Genomic DNA, 25,815 nt, shown 5'->3' with positions numbered 1-25,815 from the left:
TAAAGAGTGATTAGGGAGATTGAGTACAGAAGTAGTGAATTCATGGCCTGTGAAGGTAAGAGGGAGATGTCGATGGGAGGAAAGGGGCCACCAAGCTGAGACAGGAATGGTGGAGGCTCAAAGGGGAGGGAATAAATAAGAAAAATTATAATGACATATGTGTTAAAATACCATAGTGAAATCCATTAATTTTATAACTTAATTTTTATGAAGATATTTAATAGTCAAAATTACTACATATCACTAGTGAACTCCACTTAAAAAACAAGTTTTTACATAATTGAATAAGTTTGGCTTTGTACTTTGTGCAGTACAACATTGAAAGCTTGTCTTTGCTTTGTTTTGTGAGATAACTTCATTATAGTTAAATAAAAATATGATTTTGAGATTAATGTTCAAATTTCTTATGTTTACATGATTCTAAATTTCACATTTTTAAAATGTTATAGAAAATTCTCCTTAAAATTAGAAGAAAAAAAACCTAATATCTGTGTATCTGGCTATGGGGTAGTTTTTTTAGTGATATGTGGAGTATTTTTAGAAATGGCCAGAGCAAACAGATTAGAAATGAAGAAATAGGGGTGGGTGGGCAAGGAAAAGACAAAAATAGAGATTAAATAGCAATAATCATGGAATATGAAGTGAAGGCACCACACCTATGTAAACACCTGCATGTACCTTGTGCAAACGATGGAGTGGGGTGTATGTTGCATGTGCATGAATTAGCAGATTGCTAACTCAAAATTTTAGCATTTGAGCATATTTACAAGCAGAGATTAACCCAAAAAAGCAGGGGAAAATTATCAGAAAAGAGAAAACAAATGTAGAGACATGGAAAATATAAATGAATATGAATGAGGAGTCATGTTCCATTACAATGTTAACATAATGTGCTCAAGTGTTCCTTGTATGAAAGTCTGGGAGTTTTTATAAATTTGTAATCCACATGTTAGTTGGGAGTATATTTTTCTGATAATTATTTTGAATTGTATTTCATCATTCTTGATGTCTATTGTCGACAGCATCAGTGACATCTCTTGCTTAAGAAGGCATGTGAATACAATCAAAACTAAAATATTGTGGCAGTAATGGAGGGTGTTTGAAATGAATGTCAAAATCGGGAACTTTTTTAAAGCCAATGTTTTTGATTTGCTAGAGCTCAGCTTCAAGAAAAACAATACAAGTCCTATTCATATAAATGTTTGTCAGCTTTTAACTGCAAAAGATGGGAAGTGCAGTATTTATAATGTGCAGATTGCAGTTTACATTAAGCAGAAAAGTAGAGCACAAGGAGCACAGTGGTTATAAATCTGAAGATTGGTGATGCCAACACTAGAGCTCACATGGTATTGCTAGATAGACTAGATAAAATATGAAGAAGAGTGTGAATGGTACTCAGATAAAGAGTTGTAATTTTTCTCCTAAACTCTCTTAGTCAATCTTAAATGCATTTAACAACTATAATCATTTTTGAATTGTTTAGTATGTTCAGAAAGCCAGAAACATTATCTGGAGTCTCAGACTAAGGCAACACACTGAGGCTTCAAGAGAATCCTTATGGGCATCACAGCTACTAATTCTGAGTAAAAAGATTACTGAAGAGCATTGGTGAATATATTCATGGCTGTATTGTCTGAGATAACCAGCTTAAAATCTATCCACATTCTAAACCCTGAGCATTTAAAACTGTGTAAAGGCAGTTCTGGGACTGCAGTTTATCCCAGAAACTGCCCCTTCCAGCATAGCACTATTTATAGGAAGCACTGGCAAGGACACTCAGGACCCACAAAGAAAAGATCCTCACACGGAGAGGATCCATCACCACTATCAGATGCTGGAGCTTCGGATTCCATTGTGCCAGGCAAAACTGAAATGGTCTTAAATATTTTGAAAATCCCTAGGCAGAAAGAATAAATAGAATTCTTAATTTTGACTGTGATGCCTCAGGAAAGATTAAGAAAATTAAGAAAAATGTGATCAATAAACCCAAGGGCCTCTGATTGATGCATATGCAATTATATGTATTAAAAACAAAGTGTTTTCATGCATATATTCAAAAATACATATAAACATCTTAGACTATTGCTGCTTTGTAAGCTTATTCAGTTGAACTTTAGGAATTAATAAATCATCATTTAATTGATTGTGGTTGTAGATTTTCCAATAATGTCTACAATGCAAAAGGTATAATTGTCATAAAAATCCAGGAAAATCAAGTACATAAGTACTACTATGTGAATATGTGCATAGAACTTAAGTTTGCTTCATATCACAAAGGAACATAAAATTGTTTGGCTAATTAAAACTAATAAGCTTTGTTTGTTGTACATCCAAATATGAAAGCATAAATTGATCAGCATACACTTTCTGGTGTTATAAGCTACTAGCTATGTTCTATCCCATCTGCTGCTATATTTTCATGTTTATAATAAAAATGAAACTGATTGCAAAACAAAATTTTCATGTATCAAGTATGATTCCTGAAATTGAAGTTTTTTTTCTTACAAGTATATGAGCACTCACATATTCAAGATTCAAAATAAATTTTTAAAATTATTTTTAAACAATATTTACATTATTCTAAATCTTCTTTCATTTGTTTCAAAATTATTTTAATTATAAATAATTTGCACAAACAACTTGTAAAGAAATTCTGATTTCATAATAAATAATAAATATTTTGTTACTAATTTTAATTATAATAAAATTAACTTATGAAAATATTTTTTAATAAATAAGCCAAGGGAAATAAAATATTGTATTTTAGATGTCTTCTCACTATGCATGTATTTGATTCCTAAGTAAAAATGGCTGAATTAAGAAGGACCCAGAAGACCTAGTCATACAGTGAAGAACTTTTCTCCTTTTAGTAACTTTTGTCCATGCTTTAAAATGATCATTTGTTTGCTGTTGCTAATCCTCAAGCAGGGGGGCATGTCCTATTCACTCACAGAATTCTTACATAACTCCCCTTTTTGTCATCTCAAGCTAGGAGTTTCCTTTGCTTATTATTAGCAAAAATACAAAACAAGAAAGAAACAAGGAGAGAGAGAGACAGAGACAGAGACAGACAGACAGAGACAGAGACAGACAGACAGAGACAGAGACAAAGAGACAGAGATAGAGAGAGACAGAGAGAATGAAAGAAAAGAAAAGATCAGTTCAGACTACTTGTTTTGCTGTCTCCATTTTAACCTCAGCCTAAGAACAGCCATTAGAATGGCCTTTTGGTATTTTACACAAAGGACTCAGTGTTCATGGTTCTACTTGGTGAACCCGAAATAGCATTGAGTAAGCAGTGACATACTGACAGTGTTGTGCTACTAAAAGCACAGCATCCCTAACTCAGAGCACACTGAGACATGGAGATGTTTCTGAGAAGCTTGTAAAATTAAGTCAGAAGATCTTTTCCTTTCTTCCTCCTGTAAGTGGTAACCACCTCAAGTTTCCGTTTACCTGGGTGCCCTGGGATTTGAATCTGAGTAGGTGAGACTCTGATGATCTGGCATAGATTGAAATATATAAATAATGTTTGTTTACTAGACAAAGTCAGCAAGTATTTGAAAACTGATGGCTACTTGGCATTTGATAAAGAAAAGCAATCTAGAAATTATTGATGTGTTGGAAATTTCCCAAAACAATTATATATAAGAACATATTTCTACTATGTTAATACAAAATCAGGGGGAAATGCTCAAATATTAGGAGATTAGAAAGTTTTCTTCTATGAATGTATAATACTGGACTTTATTTTAAATTATGCATTTGCTTTGTAGGATTGTGAAACATGGATAATGAAGTTGTGTTCCTTTAAATCATTAGAAATATATTTCTCTATAATATAAATATTGAATATAACAATTTATTTCTTGATTAATACTTTTCAGAATGGATTTTTCTCACATGTTTTTATAGTACTTATTCTTTGAAGACTAGTGTTTATCAAAATCAGGGAATAGTTATTTATGTTCTTCCCCTTTTTTATAATTTCATATTTTTTCTATTTTCTTTAAAAATTATTGTTGAAAGAATTTAAACAGTAAATAATATTATGTTTCAAATAAAAATAAAGACACTGAGTAAGACAAGGAATTACGCTTTTGTATGAATGTATTTGCAAAGACATTTATATATCTCAAATTATATATTAGACAAAGAATAATGTATCCAGCAGAAGAATTAAATAGTCAAAATTAAGAAAATAATGAAGTTTAAGCAACATCTGAATAAATTCTAATTCCTCAACTCTAGTTATGATTAGATTATTAATTATAATAAAACCTTAAAGTAAGTTGCAAAAGTTATTTATAAAATCTAGAATATTAAATACAAATGAAATGTTTGGTACAAAGAATGTTTTCTGTATATAGATTTATACATTAACTTTTAAAATGGATTTATTATTAAGATAAATACTCATTAATTTAAGTTTTATAACATATGTATACTTTGAATGTGTGTATGAATAATAAATGTGTATATCATTTATATAATAGATGTATTAATATTAATATATACTTCTTTATTCCAAACACAACTTAGAAGCAAGAACATTGTTTTTTACATTGAAATTTGATTTCCATATTATGAGCATTTATGATGCTTAAAATTAATAACCAGTGAAATATGTTTTTAAACACAAAAATGATTCTAAATTACATATGTAGGCTCATTTAAAAATAAAGTAGTATATATGTAACTCAAAAAACACACAATTCCTGTTCTTTAAATGTGTTTCTTCATCAAGACTTCTTTAACACTTAATAAAATACATCTTACATTGTATGAAATGTAGCTACATTTTATAGCCTCTTATTCAGGTAAACTTTGCTCTTTATTACTGCCCCGCACTTTTCTACTTAAATGCACACACACACACACACACACACACACCCTCCTATAACCAGCAGTTTTTCCAGTTTGTACAAACTTTAAAGAAGTTCTTCTATTTATATGTTTGATGTTGCTGTTTTGTCTTTTGCCCATGTTATAAACTTAGAAATGGTTATCCATAGGAATTTCATAAATTAATTTGGAGATGATTTTTAAGGTTTTCACTATCAGAAAATATTTAAGGTGAATACATATCTATAACTTAATTTAAATATTACATTGAATGTATATTACCTTGTGATTATGCATACTTTTATATTTCATATAAGATAAAAATAATTTACATAAAAGTGAAAACATGCATAAAAGTCTTCTATGTGTTTTTCAGAAAATAATTTTGTTAAATTATATCCTGTAAATGAATATTAACTGAGAATGGTTTTTCCCCTCATCATTTTACCATACATCTATAAAAGATCTTACACCTTATAAGTTAATATTTAGTAGTAAACATTTCATTGAGTCAGGAGAAATAGAAAACTGTTCATTGTTTAAAAGAATATATTGATCTTTCACACCCTTCCTTGGGATTTATTGCTGCCAGCCTGATATTGAGAACCAAGGTTACAAGTAAATAACAGAAAAATAAAATGACTGTTAAATGTTGTATTGATTTCCTTTTAAAGCCACGGTCTTCCAATATGTTCTGATATGTTTATCACTTTTGCATAACAAATTAAGGCTAAAATAAAGCCCTATGGAACTTCCTAATATTTCTACAAGAATCATATTTTATTATTCCAATGACAGCTCACAGAACTGAGAAATGACATTTCCAAATTGGCTGGAAGATATTTGACCTGATAAAAGCCAAGCAAAATCAGACATAAGAGACTTGTTAACCACTGTCAACTCAAGAGATAGAATGTGACACAGTGATGAAAAATTTAAAAATCATTAACCATTTGACTATCTTTCAAATACACATTGTTGTATGAATCTTAAATGGTCTTATAATAAACACTCTTAGCAAGGGCTTATATTTTATATCATTTATAGGGGTGTTTCTGGGTCCTAATGGCTCCCTTGGGGGAAGGGTGAAAAGACGTGTACTCAATGGCACAGACACCTGGAGTCAGGGAAAAAGCAAACAGCATTTTCAAAAACCATTATTCAGCTCCCAGTGTACCCAGCTCCCTGCACCAAGGCTGAATCCCAATCCTATGACATTTCCTAGTCGCCCCTCATTGGCTAGATATGATCACGATCTCTGACAGTGCTTGTTGCTAGGCACTCAGGCAGACTCCAGGTTGGCTTATCTCTTGGCCTCTTAGGCAGTATCTTCCTATATAGGGGCATATCAAGTTCATAAGCTAATAGTAAATATGCATTCATAGATATAAAAACATATGTCTAAATACATGTGTAAGAAAGATTATTTCAAGTTGTATTCATAATAGTTTTATAATTTCACTTTTACAGTTATTGTCATTATTAAAATACCATTTCATGGAATATGTACTTTACAGTTACTTATGGTAAATTTTGTTTAAATTATACTGAATAAATAAAAACCAATGTTAACATTATTAATAAGAATGTATGTGTGCCTGTGTATTTATTTATCTAGGATTTTTTTTCAAGCTTAGAGTCTAAAACAATAATACTTAACGTTATATTATACAGTTTGTGAGATGTCTTGCCTCTATTATTAATGTATATTAAATGCAAAAAGTACTCTGTCTCATTGTTATATTTTTTCATATATACTTATAATTGATTATGATAATATCCATCTGTCCAATTATTCTTCTACCTCTTATTCTTCTACCTCCAACTTTTAATTACATGACTGACTAATGCTACTATTCTGCCCATGTATTCTTTCCTCTGTTTGAACTTCACATATGAGAGAAACCATCTTTCAATTGTCTTATTGTCTCTCGTTTATTTCACTTCATATGATGACCTCTATTATCACCTACTTTTCTGAGAATGACATAATTTTACTCATTATTTTAAAAGGTTTTTTTTTTTTTTTTTTTTTTTTTGGTTTTTCGAGACAGGGTTTCTCTGTGTAGCTTTGCGCCTTTCCTGGAACTCACTTGGTAGCCCAGGCTGGCCTTGAACTCACAGAGATCCGCCTGCCTCTGCCTCCCGAGTGCTGGGATTAAAGGCGTGCGCCACCACCGCCCGGCTATTTTTACTTTTTTAAAGGAACAGACATATGCTTTCCAAACTCATCAGATGATATCTCTCACACTCCAACAATCATGAATATACCCCTTTAAAAACCTTATTATAATAATTCATTTTCTGATGAAACTTTCATGAAATGGAAACTCGATGAGGATTTCATTTACTTTTACCCAACAGTTAAAAATGTTCAATATTTTTAAATTTTCAGTTGCTTAATGGCCATTTGTATTTCTATATTTGAGAAGTGTTAATAATGTTAATTTGTTACCACACTGACCTTATTATTTATGCTTTTGATCCTTTATATATTCTCTTAATGAATTGCCTATCAGATGAATAACTAGCAAACATCTTCTCTGAGGCTATGGGTTATCTCTTTACTGTATTGCTTGTCTCTCGGTACAGAGGCTTTGTGACTGGATGGTTACATCTTCTCTGATACTATGGGTCATATCTTTATTGTGTTGTTTCTCACTTGGTACTGAGGCTTTGTAACTGAACGATTTTTCTCATGAACTCTTGTTATTTCTTCATGGGCTTCTAGAGTCTAATATAAAGAGTCCCTGCCTGTGCACACAACTTGAACTACTTCCCCTCCTTTTTTTTTTTTTTTTTTTTTGAGGCAGGGTTTCTCTGTGTAGTTTTAGTGCCTGTCCTGGATCTCGCTCTGTAGACCAGGCAGGCTTCAAACTCACAGGGATCTACCTGGCTTTGCCTCTTGAGTACTAGGACTAAAGGTGTCCACCACTGCCACCCAGCTTTTGTTATGGAATTTCAAATAGCCAGATTTTACCTTAACAGTGATGTAAAATGAGTGAATTTTTAAATAAAATTCTAGCTTCATTTTCCATATTTACTCTATCATTTTCTAGGATGCATATGTTAATTGTTAATGAATCTGTGTTTTAAAATAATTTATGTCATGGTCTCATTTTTAAGGACATCAGATAGCTATTCAAGATTATTTCTAGGTTTTCTGCTCCTTTGGTCTTTTTGCTTTTTGGTCCCTTGTTTGCCAATATCTTCATATTATTACAATGCCTCTATAGTATAATTTTCTCTGAGGAATTATGATATCTTTAACAATTCTTATTTGTTTGTTATCCTTCTTCCACTTTGCTTGATGTCCTGTGTTCATTTCCAAACCCCAAAAGGAAGAGAAAAGATTTACTGAAAATTATGAAATATTTCTTTTTATTTATGCTTCATTTAATTGTTTACATTTATATTTTGAGTACAATAGGCGAAATACTTTATAAAAGCTTAAACTTTTAGATAACTATTACCAGTTAGTAAGTTATATATGTCCATACAAACATTAGAGTCTAACTTCAAGCTTGTTTTCAATTTTCAATGGCATAAATGGTACATTGCATTTTTTCCCCATTTTTTGAGACTGGGTTTCTCCATGTAGTTTTTATGCCCGTTCTGGAACTCGCTCTGTAGACCAGGTTGGCCTTGAACTCACAGAGATTCTCCTGGATATGCTTCCTGAGTGCTGGGATTAAAGGCATGCATCACTGCTGCCCAGGTGCATTGTGTATTTTTATCTTAGGTCTTCTTACTTTCTCTTATCTCCATCCTCAGTCTTCCTGTTACAGCAAATTAAAAAGAAAAACTAGTAAAAATTGCAATTAAAATAAACCATGGCCAACAACTGCATATATATTTTATCTCCCCCTTTAAAAAATTATAAATAGTTTCTTTGAGGAAATTGTTTCTTTACCTACTCAAGTATAAAAATTCAGTGTACTTGTCTTAAATAACACTCATTAGTTAATGGCTAATTCAAATCATTTGAATTCAGCATGTCCCTTGTGCACACTAATAAAATAAAATAGCAACAATGTATGAAGAGTGTCAGTGATGCAAGGGCTGCTTTCACAGGGTTGCTAGCAGTGTCTCCTGTGTATGTTATCAAGATAGACCATGATAATCAGACTATTTGGCTGAGATTAACATTTGACACTTGTTTTAAAACATCTAATTCAGAAGAAGAAGAAGCCAGAGAAAAGAAATGTGCCCTTGCTTTCCCAGAGATTCTTACACTGAGAGATGTATGCAGGCACAGAAATTCAATGATTTAGCTAACAAAGCTCTTAATTTTTTTTAAACTTAGAGATTGATACATTTACCACATTCTTCATACTATTTTAAATTGAAGAGAATACAATAAACTCCAACTTATAAAACATACTAGTTTTATGATATTTCTTCATACATATGGGCATTATTATTACTACTAGGGTGAGATACAATGATTTCTTAGAGTTGAGGCAAGTGCATTTTATATTTCACCTAATTACTATGTATCAGAAAACATATAAATACATGTAGGTAAACATTTATACCTAGGCCATATTAATGACTATAATTCTCATCTAACAGTGTGCAGAATACCTTCCTGCAACATGAATGCTAGTCATTAGTGTGAAGTTTTTATTTAGGCACCACCTTGACTTCTCCATTTTCAGTGACATAAGTCATTCATGTTTATTGCTTTCTTAGTTTAATAGTTGGAAATTGGAAACAGCCTTGGAGTCCATTATCTGATTAATGAATAACAAAAATGTTGTGCATTTTCACAATGAACTATTATTAATTTCACAAGAAAAATGATGCTCTGCAGTGTTCAGGTAAATGTATGCAGTTAGAAAAGAGTCATACTGAGTGATGTAACCCAGACAAATGTTGTATGCTTTCTCTTGTATGTTAATATTGGGTTTCAGGCTTTCTGTATGTGTGATACAATCTGCACGACCACATAGGATAGATACCTTAAAGAACCAAGGAAAATTAGGGCATTTCCCAAGGAAGATGAACTAGAATTTAGGGTGAGAGGAAGAAGAAAGGGATGCTGGTAAATTTGTATCAGACACTAGACTTACATTACGTACAGAAACGCAGCCCCTCATGCAGAGGAAAGCAAGTTCCAAATTAGGTAACTTACATTTTGTTTTATTCAATTAGGGTTAGATTTTAAAAATTATGCTATATAGTGAGCAAGATGGCTCACTTATCCTCCTTAGATTTCTATTACTATGATAGAACACCATGACCAAAGTATTTTGTTTATACTTCCTTTTCAGTCCACTCTTTTTCCAGTGTCTTTATTAATGAAGTTACTATGCCAGCTACCAGAAGAGAAATGTAAACACCAAGCTGACCAAAATCCTTGGTCCATAATAGTGTCCTCCCTAAAAGATATGCTAGGGCAATGGAGTCACAAAGCTTATAGGAGTAACTAGCCAATCTCTGCTTTGACTTAAGGCTCACTCTACAATATGTACCCCATATCTGACACTGCTTAGGTGAAAAATAACCGGAGACTAGATAGCCCAGGAACCTGGGGTCCTAGGGTAAAACCAAAAAATATTGCTAAAAAAAAAAAAAAAGCAAAAACCACATAGTAATAAAATGCCACCTAAGAACAGTCAACTATACTCATAGATCAATGCCCTGTTCTGTCATCATCAGAGATGCCTCCTCTTAGAGCAGATAGGAAAAAGGTACAGAGACTCACAGCCAGACCTTCTATAGAAAGTGAGAGACCTTGGAACACACAGCTTTAAATGGGATGTCTCTTTCAAATCCCTGCTCTTAGGTCTCAGGCAACTCCAGAGAAGAAGAGACAACAAGACTGTAAGAGTCAGAAAGGATGGAGGACACCAAGAAAACAAGGCTCTCTAAAGTAACATAATCAAAACTCTATGAACTCACAAAGACTGAAATAGCATGCACAGCGTCTGCATGGGTCTGAATTTGAAAGAGTGTGGAGGAGTGCTGCTTCCTGCATTGTTCTCTTTGGTCTGCTCAGGGCCTTTCTTGTACAACACAGGACCACGAAAGGCAGTCTGGTAGGAATATTTTCACTATTGAGGTTTTTCTTCATGGAGTAATTTAATTTTCATCAAGTGCACAAAAGAACTAACTTAAACATCTCCCTTTAGTAGTTAATGGTGATGGAGATATAAAGCCTTATTTTAGTTAAATTCAAGTGAAGGGCACATGTGTAATTACATACAATTGAAATCACTGATTGAGGCTGTACATATACACTGTACATTAAGATTTTTTATTTGATGAAGGAGTTTACACTTAAAATCACTAAAAGAAATAAATGACTGTGTTGGCTAATGTCTGTGAATGATACAAAATGGAGTGAATTGAGAAGAGGGAACCTCAATGAAGAATTGAGAGTTACATTGGTCTGCCGGGCACATTTCTCATAAAATGCTGGATGATGAAGTGTCCAGGCCTCTGTGGGCAATCCCACTCCTGAACAGCTAGTACTGGGTTATATAAGAAAACCTACTGAGCAGGACAGGGGATGTAAGCCAGTAATCAGCATTTCTTTTTGGTTTCTTTTCAATTCTTGTCTCTAGTTCCTTCCTGGCCTCCTCTGTGATAGAATTTAACCTCTACTTTTTCACTGAATCTGTGGTTTATATTATCTCTTTCTAGGTGGATATGAAGTCTTTGATCCATTATGACACAGGAACAGTCTTTCCATATCCTCCAAATAAGACTGTTCTAAGAGCTTCTATGAATTCAAGGTTTTTTTTTTTTTTTTTTTTTTTGAGAATTAATAGTGTAGTCCAAAGAATAATAAAAATTAAATACAGACCATGATTAACTTAAATATAAATATGAAATTGAAATAAAAAATAAGATTAGGAATCCAAAGACATTTCAGAGGTGGCTTATCTTTTCCTTTATCCAAACTTTTTACTATTAATATTGTAGGGTTTTAACCAGTTCTATGTGTATATATGATGGCTTCCAGTTTGGAGTTTTTATGGGATTTTTTTAGCATGTCAATGAGTGGGTCTGATTCTTGTGTCTTTACTGGGCTGTCTTCCTTGTATTTGGTGTCTTGTCCAACCCTGGTGTGTTGGTTTTTCTTATATTGTATCATATTATAGTATATCACATCATATCATATAATTAATATCCCTTAGAAAAATGCTTGTTCTCCAATGAGAGATAGAAAGGGAGTGGATCCAGATAAGAGAGGATGGGGGGGGGGGAGCCGGGAACAGTAGAGTGAGGGAAAACCATAATAAGGATGCATTTTTTTGAATTTATATATGCATTTTATATACAAATGCATGCATACATACATATATAGGCAACAATACTAATAGAAAACAAGTCATCAATTTGAGAGTCAGGGGACATGGGAGGTGTTTGAGGGAAGGTACATGGGGGGGTTGAGGTAAAAAAATGAAAAATGGAAGAGAGAAAGTGAAATAATTTTATTAGAATTAAAAATATATAAAAATTAAAAGTATCAAGAATACCTAAAAGGGGGGAAAATGATGCATCTCCTTTTCTTGCTCACATTTCCTCATAATGGCAAGTTTTGTTGTGTGATGTAATGGTATGTTCTAAGAAAATTAAGTAGATATTAGGAATCCAAGTGAGTTTTTTCTCTAAGTAAAGCACATGTAGTCTAAAGCCCTTGAAGAAAACATAGGCAATAGACACATGTGGCCTGAAGATTTCAGCTCATATTAGGGGAAGGCTGGATATAGAAGTGATCTAGGGCTCTAAGGAGAACTTATAACACTCTTTATTTTTTTTTAAATATCTACTTCAATAAAATAAAAAAATTACTCTAATTTCTATGTTTAAATCCAAGGATTAGGCTTAAAATATATTCACAATAGCATAGAGTAACCCTTTGATATGAATAAGGAGGAAGGAGTTATAGTATGGCACTTGTCATCTAGCATCAAATTGGTTGTCCTGCAAATTTTTCTTAGGTGATTCAAGAGGGGGACATATGTGTGTGTGTGTGTGTGTGTGTGTGTGTGTGTGTGTGTGTTTCCTTTTCAAATCTTTTTTATTAAATATTGATTTTTGTCTTTGGTTTTTTGTTTGTTTGTTTTCAAGACAGGGTTTCTCTGTGTAGCTTTGCGCCTTTCCTGGAACTTGCTTTGGAGACCAGGCTGGCCTTGAACTCACAGAGATCCACCTGCCTCTGCCTCCCGAGTGCTGGGATTAAAGGCGTGTGCCACCACCGCCCGGCAAATATTGATTTTTATATACTATATTTTGAACATATTCACGCCTACATCCACAACTCCTTTCAGATTACATACCATCTTTAATACCCATAAAATTCTGTGATCTCTCTCTCCTTTAAATTCATGGAGTCCAATTTATGTTGTTCAAATAATCTTCAATGTGGGTCCTGAACTAGAGTTGGTTGACCTATAAAGTATCACACCTTAAAGAAAAGTGCTCCCTCCTCCTGGAGCAGCTGCAAACTCCCATAGCTCCACGTCTGGGAACTGCCTCCATGCCTGCACTGCCACCACACTCTATGTCGAGATTTGTTTGTCTTCAGTTTGTGAATGTCGTGTGCATGCTGTAACAGTCACTCTGAATTTACATGGGTAACTGCCCTGTTCTATCTTGAAAATGGTTTATTTGTAGTCATCCACTGTCTCTGGTATTATACTTTTTCCACCCTACACCAAGCCCCTTCTCCAGTGACCCCTATGTTTTGAAGGGAAAAACTATGTTACAGAATTTACAGTTAAGGCTGAGTATACCAAAGTCTCTTGTATTCTTCATATTGTCCAGTTATAAAGCTCCATGTTGATTGTCTTCACTGCAATAAAAAAAACAAACAAACAAAAACAAACCCCTTCTTTCTTAGATGAGATCTAAGAGATGTACAAATTATAAGTATAGCAATAGTTCAATAGATGTAATTTTAATATTATATTAATTTAGTGAAAAAAAATAGTAGGTTCTGCTTTGGGTAATATAACCAGCTTAGTCACCACAATAATGGTGTCCAAACATAGATTTCATTTTAAAATATTTTATTTTATGTTCTTATTTGTGTGTGTGTGTGTGTGTGTGTGTGTGTGTGTGTGTAAGTGAATATGCAGAATCCACAATAGAATGTTTGGTATCTGGTTCCAAAAGTGTCTACTACAAAGTCCAGTGGACCTAGTGTGATAGCATCATAGGAGGGGTTGGACTCAGGCTGAACCTTTTGTGTTGTTTCTTAGAATTTGAACTCATATCCTCATGAATTTACTATCAGCACATTTGCCATTGAACTTTCACTGAAGCCTTTGACCCTTCAGTAAGTTAAGAAAAAAGACTTAATAAAAGACTCTGGGGGGCTAGAGGAATGGCTCAGTGGTTAAGAGCACTGGCTGCTTTTCAGAGGTCTGAATTCAATTCCCAGTAACTACATGGTGGCTCATACCATTCCTAATGAGATCTGGTGCCCTCTTCTGGCCTGCAGGTATACCTACAGGCAGAAAACAGCATAATAAATAAATGAATGAATGATGAATAAATGAATGAATGAATGAATGAATGAATGAATAAATAAATAAATAAATAAATAAATAAATAAATAAATAAATAAATAAATAGAACTCTGTAGTGTGACTTCTAATTAGTATTAATAATGAAAATCTGGAATCACATATTAGGGTGAAAGCTGAAAAATCAGAGAATCAAAGCAGCCAGGCAGTAGAAACACATCTTACCTCTAGGAATCCTGAAAATGAAAGGGGCCAAGCTCCTGTCTCCACCTATACTTCCTGATGGGGCAATGTTTTTCTGTATGCTGTGAAAATATGTTGCTCTGATTGGATGATAAATAAAGCTGTTTGGCCTATGGCAAGGCAGCTTAGAGGCAGGTGGAAAATCCAAACAGAGAGGAAAGAGAAAGACATAGCAGAGGAGACACTGCCAGCTGCAGCCATGAAAAGCAAGAAGTAAAAGTATATGCCGGGCAGTGAGTGGTGGCGCACGCCTTTAATCCCAGCACTCGGGAGGCAGAGCCAGACAGATCTCTGTGAGTTCAAGGCCGGCCTGGGCTACCAAGTGAGCTCCAGGAAAGGCACAAAGCTACGCAGAGAAACCCTGTCTCGAAAAACCAAAAAAAAAAAAAAAGAAGAAGTAAAAGTATCAGTGAGTCACAAGCCACGTGGCAAAGCATAGATTTTTATTATTTATTTATTTATTTATTTATTTATTTATTTATTTATTTATTTGGTTTTTAAAGACAGGGTTTCTCTGTGTAGCTTTGTGCCTTTCCTGGCCTCTGCCTCCTGAGTGCTGGGATTAAAGGCATGTGCTGCCACTGCCCGGTTGCAAAGTATAGATTTATAAAAATGGGTTAATTTAGGATACAAGAGCTAGCTAGCAAGAAGCCTACCTTGGTCATAGTTTAAAAATAATACAATCCTCTGTGTGTTTATTTAGGTCCAAGCGGCTGCAGGACCTGCGGGTGAGAGAAATTTGTCCTGACCATGGGCCAGGGAAGACACAGGAAAATTTCTGACTACAACTTCCCCTCTCTGCCCAGCCATGTCATTTACTGTTTCCCCATCCCAAGTGTGTGCCACCACTGCCTGGCCTCTTTTGGCTAGCTCCACACTCTGATCTCTAGGCAAGCTTTATCTGTGGGAACACAAACAAAATATCACCACAGAACTTCTCAGATTAAAAGACAGGTGAATCATGTCTGACTTCCATCCTATATTCATGCAATTAATGGATCCACGGACCCTTCACATTTTGTTTCACTCAAAGCCTTGAAGTATTTCTTCACCCCACACCTTAGATTTTAATATAAGATCTTTAAACTTTGGAGAAACTTTTCATCTTATTTTAGTAACATATTTTAAGAGTATGCTGAAAGATCAGAGAGACAAAGGAACAAGCCACACCCACTTCTCACCTCACTGGCAGACTCCTCAGCTAAAAGGGGCTGATTCTCGTCTTCTCCTGCCTTATATTTCTTTTCTCTGCTCAGCCACATCACTTCCTGTCTCAACCTCCCTAGTGCTGGGATTAAAGGCATGTGTGCCTCCTAATTACTGGGAGCAAAGGCATGAGATCCCAAGTGCTCAAATAAAAGGTGGGTGCTCTATGACTAGTGTCTGGCTTTACCCTTTGTTCTTCAGTCGAGCTTTATTTGTTAAAGCATACACACACTATCACTACAATTTTCAGCTTATATGTGTCCATGCAATGTCGTGCATTTCTTCAAGCATAATTGTGTTTATTTGTCATGGCCTTTTAAGCATACTTACTTAGCACAAAGGCATGACATTCAATTACCATAAACTATAGTTACAACATTCATTTATAAAGATGTTTGTGTGTTGCAGAAAACAATGGCTGATAATTCAAAATTGAGAAAATAGAAATTGCAAGTAATTTATTATTTACTAGTAAATAGATGTGCTTACATGGTTGGTTAAATGCACAAATTTTCTAATGATTTCATACATGTGTATAATGTGTTCTGATTGTATTCACCCTCAATTACTCTGTCTTATCTGCTTCAAAACTAGTTATCTAGTATCCCCCTCATTTGTGTGTGTGTAGTAGTAGTTTGTAGGTTCATGCCTCATCCATGCAGCCATCAATGTTATGTGTCCCTGATTGAAAATATTTTCCATAATTCAGACATGATTCCCTACTGTACAACAGGTGACAGTCTGCCACTGCTTTTTTTCAGAATGTAAATACAACTCTTTTCCTACAATAAAATAACATCACTTTGCTTTGTTGTTCATCTTACAGGGAACAGATTTATTGGATGAATGATATCATATTAATTTTAAGTTTAAATGTTTTATGCATTTGTTTCCTTTTCAACTCTTCTACCAATTTCCTTTATCCTTACAAATGGGTAAATGTATTAATTGAGGGAATAAAGTATGTTTTGAAAGTTGTAGAAGGGAGGAAAAATTAGAGATAGATTTAAGAAAATTGGACCTTTACAACTTACATTACATCCACTGTATTGTAATTTTAGACATTTCTCACCATCAATATCGACCATACCTAGTGCCTCAAATGCACTGCTCATACATCCAGAGTCCATTCTCATGATCAAGAATACAGGTTATGGATTCTACACTAACAATGGAATGGCATTAACAGTCCCTTTATGTTCTTTGACATCACACAAACAGTCAATGGTTGGGTTGAAATGTCAAAAAGGGCATCAGAACCACAATGAAGCAATTATGACCTTGCCTGATTTATTATACACATGACTAGATTAAAAATAGGAAATAGACAGTTCATTCATCCTCTTGTTCTGTTTAATGGGTGTTTTTGGAGCTGGAGTTGACGTGTGATCAATGACAAGCCAGAGTCCAGAGATACTATTTTCCTCTCACTTATGCATGAGAACTCATTCCAACACATTTTCTCCCCATTTTCCTTCTATGGGCCTAAGAATTCCACTTTAAAGGCTGTTTGTACAGTATCATTCTGTGATACTGACAAGTTTCTCTTAATTTTTTAAGAGATCACAAATAGGATTGAGTTTCTATATTTATTCCCACTACTTTCACCAGATTCTGCTTTTATCTTTACTCATATCACTACCACATCCACCATTCTGAATACTTTTCCTTCCTCAAGACTTCATTGCCAGTGGGGGAAAAATGTCCTAAAATGAGATAACAAAAAACATTTTACCATGTCTTCTTTAAGAATGGTCTAGAGGTTAAAATAAAACATATAGATCTTTATTCAGTGTAAAAAACACAAAATGTAACACGAAGTGTGTTACATTATTAAATACTATTTTTCATCCTTTCATCCAGTAAAATACAGAATGGCTTTTAGTCATAGTGTGATTACAAATAAATATTTCATGGTGGACCAGATACTCAAATTTTCTGAACATAATTTCTTTCTGCATGATATAATATTGGATAAAATATGGTTTTTATACAATGTTTTACTGATATTTATAGTTTCTTAATAGTATTGTAATTATGGTTCTGTATAATATTACATAAATTAAAGTTCCAATTCATTTTTAATAATATCTATTATGAAAAATATGCTATGTTCTGGAACTCTGGAACTTAATTATTAAATATAAATATACCTATATACATACAGGAATACATTCAACATTGGAATACCAGATTTGCATGTTTTCCCCACATAAAATATTCATGGTTCTATTCTAATATGTTCACTGAATTGTAAAATATAAGCAGAATTGCAAATGCAGGACAGAGATTCTCCTCTTACCTGGTGCATTACTGATGTAACTAATTGTTACCAGTTTTTGTTTTTTGCCTGGATTCTGCCCGGAGTGCTTCTCAGTCTAGCACTGGTGACAGATGCCATCATATTCAATCAAAAGTGGGCCATTATTTGAAAAGTTTTTACACTTCTCCTGAAATACATGGAGACTGCAGAAAACTTTAAATATAGTAGAGAGTAAGCAACCAAACATTTCACAATTCAGGTACAATGATTGCATTCATTCTACACACACACACACTAATGATAAACAGAAAGATAATCTGGTCTGCCTTTCTATATTTGGAATTCTGAAGAGATACTATTTAGCTATCTGATACTAAACAATTGACAATATCTTATATTATTCAATGTAAAATAAAATCACTCAATGTTTAATGAATATGTAGCTGAATTTTTTCTGTGTCCACCTGGCTCCTGCAGCTACTTAGACCCAAGTAAACACACAGAGACTTATATTACTTATAAAATGTAGGGCTGTGGCAGGCTTCTAGTTCTTTATATCTTAACTTATCCCATTTCTATTAATCTATACATTGTCATGTGGCTTGTGGCTTACCAGTACTTTACTCTTGTTTCTCATGGTAGTGGCTGGCAATATCTTCTGACCCAGCCTTCCTGTTCCCAGAATTCTGTCTGCTTGTCCCACCTAAACTATACTTCCTGCCTGGCTACTAGTCAATTAGCATTTTATTTATCAACCAAATCAAAGCAACACTTTCACAGCATACAGAGCAATTGATATCTACAGCACGAATATTGCTCTGCTATTTATTTATTTTCATTTTAAAAAAAGTGTTTCACATTTTAATATACTTTATATGTGTGTGCATATAATGTGCCATAGCAGACATATGGATGCTAGAGGACAGCTTGGAGGAGTTGGTTGTCTCTTTTCACTGTCTGATTTCTGGGGATACAACTCTGGTGTTCAGGCATGGGAGCAATTACAAGATTCACTGAGCTGCCTCTCTGGCTTATTTTATTTTTTGAGGGGCTTCTTTTTCTCTATTCCATATGTATATTTGGTTTTGCTATGTGACTCAAACATCCCTAAAGTCCCTCCTGATTCTCGTTCCTCTGCTTCCTGAGTTCTGGGATTAGAGACGTGAATCACCAAGGCTCGCCATGCTTGTGTTAGACTGTATTAGAGAAAGGAAGAGACAGTCTTTTAAACATCCCTCTTTAAGGCAGTACTAATTCTTTGTCACTATTTACTGAAACAAACTGTGTGAGTCAACTTTCTTCTTCTAGAGTAGTCATTTTACTGAAATGCCTCATGTAAAGAAGGCCATAGTGTACTGGCTTTTAACTTTGAATTTTCCTTTTCATACTTCATTCTTTTGATCCAATTTATATGTGAATATTAGTGGGCCCACTTGAGTGGTTCCTTTTGGAAACTTAGCAAACTATGATACAGTTCATACAAAAAAATTAAGAATATGCTGTATGGTAATATTATTCACAAAAATGTTCATCCAAATTTTGAATTTCATAATCATTGGAAAGCAGTTATTTCCTGTTTATTTTAAGTACTAACTTGTATTAAAATATTTATGCATTTCAGCTTGTATCGATGTAATATAACTATAATTATTTTATTTTTTAATAAATATATTTTAAATACAAATGAAAGATAAAATAATTAAATATGACTATTTTGGAAACCAATCAACTTTTGCCACAATTTTGTCTATTCTGTTATTCTAGCATCAAATATTTTTAGAAGTTCATACTTCTTTTGGCCAATACCAACATACTTCAGTATGCATGACAATAATAGGCTGTATAATTCTATATAATTGGACAAATATTTCAAATACCTGAAAAAAATCAGTAATGTCTTTGATTTATCTTTTAAAACATGGCATGCACATATCATTTACAGAACCCCATTAAATTAGTTCTGTCTTATTTTCCATTAACTTTGCATCTTTAGAATGACTTCAAAACTGAAAAAAATATCACTCCTGTCTGTTCTGGATGCTTTTCAAATGTGGGAATATTTCTGAGAGATCAGAGGCATTCAGAATTCTGGGTGTGTCTACAGCTGGTGGGTAGTATGGAACTGCATACTCAGTGAAAACACATTCAGAATAGCTGCAGTTCTTTGTTCTTAATGATAAATTATCCACAGACTGGGGGTGGTAATCTCTAGAAAGACATAATGTTTGGAGTTACTTGATAATTTTTTATTGTTTCTGGTTATTGGTTATAACATCTCAGAATAATTTCCTATAACTTTCAACATTTTTTAGTAAAAATATTTTAAAATTGTTCTTTTTCCTAGTGAAACACATTAGATTCACTTAATTGTTTTTGTTTTTTAAAAAAAGTTGGTTATTTTACTAGATTTGACAAATTGAAATCTTTAAATTAATTTTATATATAATTGGAAGATGAATATATATGCATATACATTATATATAAATACACACACATATATGCACTCAAAATAATGAACTTGTAATGAAACACTCTCAAAAATGTCATTTTTTTTCATTAAAAATCTCTTTTGACTCTTCTGGCCACATTCCTTCACAGCCATTAATCTCATTTTGTTTAAACTTTCTAAATTACATATAAATGTAAAAGTGCAGTATAAATTAATTTCATCAAGTTTTGGATGCTCAGTGTAACTATTTTGAGATAATATTTGCATCATAAATCCATTTATCTCAAAATGGAGCGGTGGTTCAGTGGGTAAAAATGCTTGCTGTCTAAGCATGAGCACTTGATTTAAAATTCCAACCATCCATGTAAAAATATGGGGGTGTCATAGGCAGTAGAGCCAGCAGGAACCCTGAGGATTGCTGCCCACCTGCCTTGACCCAGGTTTAATGAGATACCTACCTAAATGGAATAAGTGGAGAATGTATAGGCAGGCAAATTGTAGAACTACTCTGACCTTTATACAAGCACACAGAAGTGCACATACACACTACATACATGCACCATACAGTCTGTCACAAACATACCACAAAATGTTTTTAAAGGGTAAACTGGACACCAACCCAACCACAAAAACCTTAACCTACAATCCATCCTGCCTATAAGATGTCCTAGGGCAATGATGATACCGAAGTGATCAAACAATGTTTGGTTTAACTTGAGGACCCTGCTAGTAATGGGAGCCCATGCAGCATATACCATGGAAAGCCAGGAACCAGAGCCTGGATAGTCTGGAGATATAGTGGAGAACACAACACGATTGGCAAAAAAAAAAAAAAAAAAAAAAGAAAGAAAAAGAAAAAAGAAATGATATCCTGCTATGCTCATAGATTCCTGCCTTGTTCACTTGTCCAGTCATAATTAGAGTCCTCCTGAAGCATATGGAAGCAGCTACATAGACCCACAGCTAGACATTATGCAGATGGAGGTCTCCATTGAGTCCCTTCTCATAGAGATAGGGGAACCCCAAGGAAGCGAGGAAGGAAAGAATGTAGGAGTCAGAGAAAATGGAGGCTAAGCAGGCTCATACGTGCTCATAGAGATTTCAGAGGCAATCACAAGGCCTGCATGGGTCTGTAACTAGTCCCCTGTGAATATGTTGTGGTTGTTTTTTTGTGGGACGCCTAACAATAGGAGCAAGCGTGCCTTTTGACAGTTTCACATGCTCTTGAGACTCTTCATCCTCTTGGATTTCACTGTCCAACCTTGTTATGTTGCACCTCCTTTTGTCTTTTGTTGTGTTTAGTTGTTGTCTCTTGGAGGTGTGCTCCTTTCTGAAGAGGAAGCTGAGGTGGGGTGGATTTGATGAGAGGTGATGTTGGTAGGGGAAGCTAGAAGTTCAAACAAATCACAAATTTGTTTGAAACTGTCATTGAAATGCAGGTAGATAATAGATTTAACTTTACACAGGTAAATGATTGCATCAGCTCAGGCATGGTGGTACATGCCTTTCTTCCCAGCATGTGGAAATGAGAGGCTGGTAGATCTTTGTGAATTTAAAACCATCCTGGACTACATATTGAGTTCTAAGACAGTCAAGACTATGTAGAATGACCCTATCTCAAAAACAAATGAAATCACAAATGAATAAAATTAAAGAATAGATATTTCAAACTTTATTAAATTGAAAAACTATTTTCTTAAATAGTCAAAACATTCTCATCACCAGCACCAGGGTAGGAAATGTATGCATACTCATTACCTGATTTAGACTCAGAAGACTTACTCTTTTAATTATTACCATTCTAATTGCAGTAGTACCTTATGGTACTTTAATTTGAAATGCTACTGAGAGACAAGATGCTATTTTGTAACATATCTGTCATAGATACTTTCATGAAATTTTATTCCAATGCTTCTCCATACTGCATTTTACAATGACACTTACTATTGAATGTTCAACATTCTGGAATATTCTGCAAACAGTCCTTTTTCATAGACATAATCTACAATTATTTGCTCTCAGTCTGTGGCTTGTCTTTCTGTTTTATTATTGGTATTTCTTATAGGTTCTATAGTGGTGGTCAAAATTATTGAGGTCATAATTCCTCGATTCCATGATTATTGCCATTGTGGTACAAGAGAAGATTTTTTTAAGAATGCTGAAATAGGAAAATGAAACGCAATAAGATATTTTACTGAAAGAAAACAGAGGGAAACTTTACATAATATCTGAAGGCAATGTACATGTAGATTGATCCAAGAGAGATCTGACGATGCTGTTCTGGGGCCTTGAACATACTCATGAGAGATAGAAAGCAATCAGCTGAAAATAGCTTTGGAATTAGAAGATTTAAGGAAGGGGTTACTTTCCAGAACCATGAGGGTTGGCACAGTCCTGTCAAGTCTTCATTTTTGGTCCAGTGAAGCCCATTTTGAAATTCTGACCCACAGAAGTTACAGATAATAAATTGTGTCACTTTAATTTATTAAGTTTGAAACAGATTGTTGGACTTCCATTCTGAAAAACAGTATTATTAGAAAATAAAAATTTCAATTTGGACAAATTTTAATCTATCAGGTTTAACAGATATGCTTTTCATGTTTCCAAACATCATGCAGCTGGGTGGGAAGAGGCAGACTCTGAGTTTGAGGCCTGCCTGGTTTACAGAATGAGGTCTGGGACAGACAGAGAAACCATATCTAGGAGGAAAAATGAATAATTCAATCAAATAATGATTTTTTTTTAATTTGACATTACTGGTCATTTTATGTGACAAAATATGCACCAGGATGTTGTGGAATAATCCCTTTGTATACTGTAAATATATGTTACTCCCCTTGGCTAATAAAGATGTGACTACACCAGAGTTCTTTTGTTTAGTTTTGGTTTGGTATCAAGTTAACTTAAAGTTTTTGCCTCCAACTTCACTTTTCCTCTGCTGACTTGTTGCCTCTTGAATCCCTGTAGTAAATCAGTTTCCATTTTTGCATCCCTGTTATAAACAATTTTTCCTTTTGAATCTCTGTTATTAATCAGTTGCCCATTGGTTATCTATTATAAGTCAGTTGCTAGCTGCATTTTCCTATAATCCTAGCATGCTAGAGACTGAGACAGGATGAAGTCAAGTTCAGGGTGAACCTGGTTTATAGATTTAAGCTCTGTTATATAAAAATGAATAAAAAGAGGGAAAAAGCAAAAGCAAAAGCAAATAAAACCAGAAACCCTTAGTTGCTCATTTACATATATATTGAACTATATGTTGCATTTGTTTTTCTATTTTTTTCCCATTAAGTTCTTTTCTAGTTATGATATAACTAGGATACTATGAAGGTAATGGCAGTGTTAGAAGTCTGTAAATAAAATGATAATTTTTGTATATTTCCTTTGCTTTTATAGTAGTATCTGTGCTATTCTAGGTAAGATAAATTTACATTAGAGCTAGTTTTATACCAATATCTAATTGAGATTTCATGAGGATGTGTAAAATCAATATTTCCCTGTAAACAACACTTATCTGTTTTACCATTTGTCTTACATGAATTGTTCTTTGGCTGAACTAGTCATTCCTAGGCATCTCACTGCTTGAATTGTTTTTTTTTTTTTAGATTTTTTTAATTCATTTTACATACCAATCACAGATCTCCCTCTTCCCTCCTCCCATCCCTCCAGCTTCCCTCCAAAAACCACCCCCATTTCTTTCTGCAAAAAGATAAGGCCTCCCATGGGGAGGTGCACTCAGGAGAAGCAGCTCAAAGCCCCTCCCCCTGCCTCAAGACTGTGTGAAGTGTCCCAACATAGGCAGTGGGCTCCAAAAGCCAGTGCATGCACCAGGGACGGATCCTGATCCTATTACCAGGGGTGCCCTTAAGCAGATCAAGTTACACAACTGTCTCGATTATGCAATTTTGCAGAGGGCCTAGTCCAGTCTCATGGAGGTTCCACAGCTGTTGGTCTAAATTTCATGAGTTCCCACTAGTTTGATTTGGTTGTCTCTAGTTTTCCCCATCATGATCTTGATGCCCCTTGCTCATAGAATACTCTTCTTTCTCTTTGACTGAACTCCTAGAGCTCTGCCTGCTGTTTGGCTATGGATCTCTACATCTGCTTCCATCTGTTACTGGAGAAAGGCTCTATGATGACAGTTAGGGTATTCACTGATCTGATTACTGGGGTAAGCCAGTTCAGGCACCATCTCCATTATTGCTAGTGGTCTAGGCTGGGGCCATCCTTGTAGATTCCTGAGAACTTCCCTAGCACCCTGTTTCCCCCTATCCCATGATGTCTCCCTCTATCATGACATCTCTTTTACTTCTCTCCCACTCCATCCCTGTGCAAACTCAACCATCCTGTTCCCTTATGTTCTCATCCCTTATGTTCCTTTGTCCCTTTATCTCCAAATTACTTGACAAGCAAATACTTCACATGTTTGTCTCTTCCTTTATGCCAGCATCCTTAAGAATTCTGGCTTCTCGGGAGGCAGAGGCAGGCAGATCTCCATGAGTTCGAGGCCAGCCTGGTCTACCAAGTGAGTTCCAGGAAAGCTGCAAAACTACATAGAAAAACCCTGTCTCGAAAAACAAAACTAAAAACAAAAAAAGAAAAGAAAAAAAAAAGAATTCTGGCTTCTGGTTTGCTGTGTATCTTAGAACAAAAACACTGTTGCACAAATAACAGATTTATACAGAATGCTTGTAAAGAGACCATTGTTTCATTTAGCCTGATACCTAATATTTCTCTGTCATTGTGTCTTTGTGAGGGTTTCTATGGCTGTGATGGAAGATCATGGCCAAAAAGTATGTTGGGGAGTAAAGAGTTTTTTGGGCTTACACTTCAGTCTTGCTGTTCATCACTGAAGGAAGTAAGGGCAGTAACTCAACAGAGGAGGTTCCCAGAGGCATAAGCTGGTACAGAGGCCATGAAGGAGTACTGCTTACTTGCTTGCTTCCCATGGGTTGCTCCATTTGCTTTCTTATAGAATCCAGAAACACCAGCCCAGAAATGGTACCTTACAACATAGATTGGGCCTTCCCCCATTGATCACTAAATGAAAAAGTACCTTACTGCTAGATTTTAAGGAGACATTTCCCCAACTGAGGCTCTTTCCTTTGATGACATACTAAACTAATTACTTTATATGGGTTTATATGTTATTTCTCTGAAGATTTCTTTACTGTTTTCATAATGTAGTCACTCAGGTAAATAAAGTTTTCCCCATTTGTTTTTTACTGTTTTTATTATAGATTTTTTTCTCTGAACTCTTCACAAATAACAATTGGCAGTTATTAATCATATATATTTGTTCTGATTAACCTGTAATTACTTCC

The 25,815-nt window shown here is 34.4% G+C and overlaps 1 protein-coding gene across 3 annotated transcripts in view; it reads left to right on the top strand.

Moving 5' to 3' along the window:
• Positions 1–3,274: 3,274 nt before the first annotated feature.
• Positions 3,275–25,815, top strand: part of Cdh19 (cadherin 19) — a 117,184-nt gene continuing 94,643 nt past the window's right edge. Inside the window, exon 1 of one of the 3 annotated variants that reach the window (XM_037211030.1) lies at positions 3,275–3,486. The gene's annotated coding sequence lies outside the window, so the exon portion shown is untranslated. The remainder of the gene's footprint in view (positions 3,487–25,815) is intronic. The other 2 variants (XM_028854961.2, XM_028854960.2) reach the window with 2 other exon arrangements.

Source organism: Peromyscus leucopus, chromosome 15 (genome assembly GCF_004664715.2).
Source record: "Peromyscus leucopus breed LL Stock chromosome 15, UCI_PerLeu_2.1, whole genome shotgun sequence".
In the NCBI taxonomy this organism is placed as follows: Eukaryota; Metazoa; Chordata; class Mammalia; order Rodentia; family Cricetidae; genus Peromyscus; species Peromyscus leucopus.
Note: the sequence above shows the minus strand (reverse complement) of the source record. Positions and strands in the feature narration are given on the sequence as shown.